This window comes from Coturnix japonica, chromosome 30 (genome assembly GCF_054131305.1).
Source record: "Coturnix japonica strain WE chromosome 30, WE-NBRP24, whole genome shotgun sequence".
NCBI lineage: Eukaryota > Metazoa > Chordata > Aves > Galliformes > Phasianidae > Coturnix > Coturnix japonica.
This window is the reverse complement of record NC_140692.1, coordinates 2796024-2803306: the sequence shown is the minus strand read 5'-3', so window position 1 is coordinate 2803306 and position 7283 is coordinate 2796024. Positions and strand designations below refer to the sequence as shown.

At 48.1% G+C, this 7283-nt stretch overlaps 1 pseudogene; it reads left to right on the top strand.

The window, feature by feature from the left end:
* Positions 1–2362: 2362 nt before the first annotated feature.
* On the top strand, positions 2363–6979 carry LOC146755800 (olfactory receptor 14J1-like; annotated as a pseudogene).
* Positions 6980–7283: the final 304 nt, after the last annotated feature.

The following is a 7283-nucleotide window of genomic DNA, read 5'->3' as shown; positions in this document are numbered from 1 at the left end:
AAAAGGAGGGATATCTGGAGAGAGATTAAAGAGAAATAATCCATTAAAAATTTATTGTCTCTTTATTTATAGCTGGGTTTAAAGCAGCACTGTGCAACTGATACCAATCCAGGATGTCCCAATGAGTTCTGTACTGTTACTGCGTTGACAAAGATCCTTCTCAACCTCCCCAGTTGCTACAGTGCTACAGTGCTACAGTGCAGTTGTGGAAGCCATTAAACTGTGTCACCATGGTCCAAACAGGAGCTCAAACCAGCAGCTCTACCAAGATTTCTAGCTTCTTGTGTGTTGGTGTTTGCATTAGTGCAAAACCACAGAAGTAAACATCCTAATTGAAAAGCATCACTATACATAGCCGGACTGGATAGCTCATCTATGGTATCAGTGTGCAGAAGGTGGCACACAAACATTAGACTGATTGTGGGTCTTGGAGCTGACGTAGCAGCATGGACACACCATGGGCATGGCTTTGCTGAAGGCCCTGTGCTGCACTTGCAGCTGCGTGTGAATTCACCGGACAGCCGGTGCTATCCCCTCTCTGGCCCTCAGCTGATGCCCAGGAAGGAGGTGTCTGTCTCAGGGACTTACCACACGGTTTACAAGCACTGGCACACATCAGGAGCAGCCCAGGCACCTTGGGCATCACCCAGTGTCAGTGTGTGAGCAGCTATGTCCCTGCTGAAGGGCCGAGGACTCAGAGCAGGAGCTCACATGCAGGCAACTCCTTGTGCACTTCTGAACGGAATCAGAGGAATCCCAGCTCCTGTGGTTCTGTGGGGAGCTGAATCTCATTTCAGCTCCAGGATTTCTGTCAAGGGATGAGACTCCTGCACTGCCTCAGCTGGATCACTGCCCTGCACAGGGAAAGTCCAAACCTCGCCTTCCTCGTCTGGTTGCCCTTTGTGCTTCATCAAACAAACTATATTAGTACTCGCTATATGTCTCCAATCAGTCACTGACCACTGGACATGTGGTGGTTAATTGAGCAGATTTCAAAGCACAGTCATGATGCTGTTGTCTTTCAGGAGCTGTTGGCCATGAGGACCCAGGGACATGTCAGGGGAGATGAGTGGGAAGGATAAAAATGACATCATCTGTTGCTGAGCTGGGCCAGGCTCCTGGGACACAGGGAGCTCATAAATGAGGGCAGAGCTGCAGAGAGACAGCTGTGCCCAGGAGCAGATCTCGTGCACAGCACAGCCTGCAGGTGACAGAAAAAGAAGAGAGAAAGTGAAGAGAGCTTGCAGGGTGTGTGTGGTGTGAGCGGGCTGTGAGCTCTCTGCAGGAGCATTGCTCACAGACCATGACAAAGTAAGTCTCACTGCAGACCATGAGCTGCTTTTCATAGAGGGTTAACTTAATTTGGGATATCCCATAGCAGATCTGGATGCAGGCACTGCATGTTTCTTTACTGTGGAAAAAGCCTTCTGCTCCAGCTGAGGGCTTCCATACTGCAGAGTCAGAGCACAGCCCTGAGGGCTGCGTGTCCCAGCACGGCTGCAGGCTGTGCAGCCGGGGCTGCAGGCGGGTGCCCAGGGCTGTCCTGCAGAGCAGGGTCCCTGCTGTGCCCCAGGGGCTGTGTGCCGGGTATGGGACTCTGCCGCCTGCCAGGCTCAGCACTCAGCCTGCCCGGGGAGCTGCCCAGGGCGCTGCGGGGAGACGTGTGGGGGGAAGGAGCCCCCCGGCAGGGCTTGTGCTGCCACAGCTGCTGCCTGGGGCAGGGGGATCACAGCTCCACTGCACAACTGAATGTTTCTGAGGGTTCTCTGCAAGAGCAGAGTGAAGGCAGAGATTTTCCATGCCCTGCTCCTAGGAAAGGAAAAAGGATTGGAGGCAGGAATCTAATAAGGGCTGTAAAATTTAAAACACAGTTCTGAGACTCCCCGGTATTTCTTCAATCCATCACTTGTTTTGTGAACAGTCACACAAGTTGTGCTTTCAGCCTTTCTTTCCGAAAGGATACAGTCACTTTCAGTTCTTGTGTTTTTCTGCAGACATTAATAGTTCGCTTATATTGCAAAAAGGCTGATTTCTCTATGAGAAGTTGTAGTGCACAGAGATAGGGGCTGGAGTCTTGAAAAGCAGTTGTGCTAAACAGGAAAATATCCAGGAGGCTTTGATATGATTAGGAAATGAGAAGCAAGTAAGAGCTTCCTCATCTTCTGCTCCTTAAGGGATGGTGTAGCTCATGAAAATAACTTCAAATTCTGGAGTTAAATGAACATTTTGCAAAGGGAAAGAAAATCTTTTACAATACAGCAGAAAGCAGAAAGGAGAACATCTATAGTATAGCAGAAGGAGTGTCTCTGAGAATGGTCTGGACTTGTCATTATCTTCTGCATTCTGAACAGGACTCCAAGCCCAACAACAGCAGATGCCCAACAGCAGCTCCATCAGCGAGTTCCTCCTGCTGCCGTTGGCAGACACGCGGCAGCTGCAGCTCCTGCACTTCTGGCTCTTCCTGGGCATCTACCTGGCTGCCCTCCTGGGCAACGGCCTCATCAGCACAGCCGTAGCCTGCGACCGCCGCCTGCACACCCCCATGTACTTCTTCCTCCTCAACCTGGCCCTCCTCGACGTGGGCTGCATCTCCACCACTCTCCCCAAAGCCATGGCCAACGCCCTCTGGGACACCAGGGCCATCTCCTACACAGGATGTGCTGCACAGGTCTTTTTCTTCCTCCTGTTCATGTCAGCAGAGTATTACCTTCTCACCATCATGTCCTATGACCGCTACGTTGCCATCTGCAAGCCCCTGCACTACGGGACCTTGATGGACAGCAGAGCTTGTGCTACCATGGCAGCAGCTGCCTGGGGCACTGGGGTTCTCTATTCCCTGCTGCACACTGCCAGTACATTTTCACTGCCTCTCTGCCAAGGCAATGTTGTCAACCAGTTTTTCTGTGAAATCCCCCAGATCCTCAAGCTCTCCTGCTCAGAATCAAATCTCAGGGAAGATGTGTTTCTCATTTTTAGTGTCAGTTTAGCCTTTGGGTTCTTTGTTTTCATAGTGGTGTCTTATGTGCAGATCTTCCTTGCTGTGCTGAGGATGCCCTCTGAGCAGGGACGGCACAAAGCCTTCTCCACGTGTCTCCCTCACCTGGCCGTGTTCTCCCTATTTATCAGCACTGTCATTTATGCCTACATGAAGCCACCCTCCTTTTCCTCCCCACTCCTGGATCTGACAGTGGCAGTTCTGTATTCAGTGGTTCCTCCAACACTGAACCCTATTATCTACAGCATGAGGAACAGGGAGATCAAGCAGGCTCTCAGGAACATGGTGCAATACGCACTATTTCAGCTTACATAAATTGCACATCTTCATCACACAATTCACTGTGATGTTTCTTTATGTTTTATTCTTGTTTGTATTTTTTATTTTGTTTAATACTCTAATCTGCAAATACGTTGCAATTTATTTCACTACTTCTTTCCTACCTACTTTCCACTTTCTTACTCCCAGAGCTTGTGTAAACATTGAACCAGAATGCCTGAATAGGTTAAGAAATAAATAAAAAGCTTTAAAAATAGACTTTTCCTTAGCTCTTCTCTCTTCCTACCTTGTCTGGGTCTGGGGTAGGTACAGACATGGACAGCAGCACAATGTGCTCTTTTCATTCTGGCATCATTTACACAGCCACAGTGCTCTCAGGTCCTCGCATCCGTGCAGGCCTGAAGGTCTTGTGTGTCTGACAACAGTCCTGTTGCCTCTACAGCAGCACTCCAAGACAGCAGTCAGTAGCCAGCAATATGAATGGCTGTGTCAGGGCTGGTTTCCTTGCTAGCACTGTCATGGATTTATCTAGGTCAGTCTATGTCCATGACAGAGGGGGCAGTAGACCCGTGGTCCGCCTGGCCCCAAACAAATGGGAAGGGAAAAGGGAAAGGGGTAGGGAAGTGGGAGCTCAGCTCTAGGAAACAAACATAGCAGTGGCAAAGACCTAAGGAGGAAAACTTGTTTTACTAGCTGTGATATGTGGAATACCAATAGAAAGAATGACAAAACCATGACATTCCACCCTTAATTGTACATCACTATATCATGCTTAGAAAACATATCTGTGTACAAATAAACAATAAATAAAATGCATTACACACACAAGTCTGTATACATATATAGTCATGGAATTACTGTCTTCACTCCCCCAACATCACATTCCCTTGTGGTACACATTGAACATCCCCACCTTTCTGCATCACCCACCAAGTGCACCGTGTGCAAAAATGGTTCCAAGGGGAGGTTTGCACTTTCCAGAGGCTGGAAGGACCCAAACAGATTTTCCCAACATGTTCTTTACATGCACTGCAGGGACTTTATCTCCCTCTACAGTATGTAGGGAGCTGGACTGTGTAGCACCATCTCTACTGACAGATCCACTTGTGTTAACTAGCCATGTTCTTAATTCTTAAATGTTCAGCCTCCCATTGCTTTCAGCACAGTTTTTAACAACCCTTTGAAGCATTCAGTCTTACCAGAGGCTGGTGTATGATAGGGGATATGATAAATCCACTCAATGCCATGGTCTCTGGCCGAGGTATCCAGAATTGAATTTTTGAAATGAGTCCCATTATCAGACTCATTTCTTTCTGGGGTGCCATGCCACCACAGGATTTGCCTATCCAGACCCAGTACGGTGATGCAGGTGGTAGCATGGGGTACTGTGTATTTTTCAAGCCTGTGGTTGCATAACACCACAGAGAGATCGTGGCAAAGTGATATAATCATCCTGCCATGCCTCTCCATATTTATACTTTTGCCATCGCCCTTCCCCCCAAAAAGGTTTCATCCTCTTGGCTTGTTTAATTATGGCACATGTTTCACAGTCATGAATAACCTGAGTAGTAGCATCCAGAGTTAAGTCCACCCCTTGGTCTCTGGCCCACTAATATGTTGCATCCCTTCCTTGATGACCCGAAGTGTCATGGGCCCACCGAGCTAGGAATAATTCACCCTTGTTCTGCCAGTCCAAGTCTATTTGAGCCACCTCAGTTTTGGCAGCTCGATCAACCTGATGGTTATTTTTATGTTCTTCAGTAGCCTTACTTTTAGGCACATGAGCATCTACATGGCTCACCTCCTCATATCTATAATTCTGCCATCTCCCTTCCCCCCAGAGGCGTTTCATCCTCTTGGCTCATTTAATTACAGCACATGTTTCACAGTCATAACCTGAGCAATAGCGTCCACAGTTAAATCCACCCCTCGGTCTCTAGCCCACGTATATGTCTCATCTCTTCCTTGATGGCCCGAGGTCTCATGGGAACAGAGGGCTAGAAATAGCTCTGCATTGTTCTGCTAGTTCAAGTCTATTTGAGCCACCTCAGTTCTGGCAGCTCGATCTACCTGATTGTTATTCTGCAGTTCTTCAGTAGCCCGACACTTGGTTACATGGCCATCTACATGATGCACATTTATAACCATATTTTTTGTTCAGGCAGCAATGTCCTTCCACAGTACAGCAGCCCAAATAGCTTTACCCCTCCACCGCCAGTTGTTTTGTTCCCACTCTTGTAACCATCCTCAACCTGTAGCTCCCAACACAAATCATTGCACAAGGTACCCCTCGTACAACTTATGTTCCCCACATACGACTTATGGGTCCCTTTGTAGGAACTCCCAAGGAGTTTTCCTACCCCAGCTGGCAAACAACCAGATCTATGAGCTCACCAGTCCAGGGAAAGCGACAACCACTTTGCTTATACTTCACATAGGACGTTGTCAGGTCCCCTCTTCCTCATTCCCTGTGAGACCCTGCACTAGACAAGATCTTGGATATGGGTTATCATGTCAGAACTTTCCAAGCTTCCTTCAGGACTGCTTCCATTTTGTACACAGAAGTGGTCTCTGCCTCCAGGATTGTCTGTTGTAGAGGAATCTTGCACAAAGTTCTGGTAAAAGTTACCCATCACCTACAGGAGCCATTCTTGGAGCATAGGCTCTTAGGCAGAAAGCTGCCGCTAATGAGATGACTGAAATGAGGAGGTTGGGAGAAGCCTGGAGAACAGAGATGGGAGACTGAGGGGAGGGAAGATGCGCCTATGTGCCGTGCTCATTACCATCTGCACCAGCAATGTTGACCCACTGTTACCACTGCTGAAACACACCTCCCATTGCCTCACTCTGCTCACATCCACTGTTTGGTCTCCAGAAATGTTCAGCAAACATTGCTGAATGTCAACATGTGCCATTTTTTCCACTTGGAGGAATTCAATGGCACACCGTTGCTTCATGTGTGCTTCCACATCAGATGCCATTCTGTCACGCTACCCCTCTGCTGCCATCTGTCACATGGCAGCAACTCATAATGGGATTTTGGTTGGAAGATTCACCCTCTACAGCCACATCTCCTACATCTGCCTCTGATCTTACGGCCCAGGTAATACAAGAGGGGGCATTACAATTGAAGCAGATCTTATCCAAGTTAAAGTTGGATGGCCTGAGAGGTCATTTCTAACCTAAAAGATGCCATGATGGGGAGATCACTGCTTGGGTGTCTGTTGGCTGAGCAGCCTGAGAACTCAGACCTCATCACATTTCACTTGTTCAGAGTTTGACTGTTACAAAAACCTGAGACTTTCTTTTTAGTTTTCATCAAACCAGCCAAGGGGGTTTCCTGAGGAGAAAATCCTAATGCAGCTTGTGAGAGAGCCCACGAGAGGAGTTGCCCTTCTAGACCTGATGTTCACAAACAGGGACAGTCTGGTGGGAGATGTCGAGGTTGTGGGCTGTCTTGGACAGAGTGACCATGAAATGGTAGATTTCTTGATTCTAGGTGGAACCTGGAGGGAGAATAGCAAGACTGCCACCTTAGACTTCCGGAGGGCAGACTTTGACTTTTTCAGAAGACTAGTAGGGGAAGTCCCCTGGCATTCAGTCTTAGCGAACAAAGGGGTCCAAGATGGCTGGTCGCTCTTAAAGAAGGAAGTCTTAAAGACTCAGGAGCAGGCAGTCCCCCTGAGCCCCAAAATGAGCCAGTGAGGAAGAAGACTGGCGTGGATGAATAGGGAACTGTTCTTAAGGTTGCGGGAGAAAAAGAGAATCTACTGCTTGTGGAAGGAGGGAAGAGCAACTCAGAATGACTACAAAGAGGCTGTTAAGATGTGTAGAGGGAAAATCAGAGAGGCAAAAGCCCAGCTTGAATCTAAGCTGACTGCTGGGGTAAAAACAAACAAGAAACTCTTTTACAAATACATCAACTGAAAGAGGAGGACAAAGGGGAATCTCCATTCTTTACTGGACGAAGCTGGGAATGTGATTACAGACGATAAGGAAAAGGCAGATG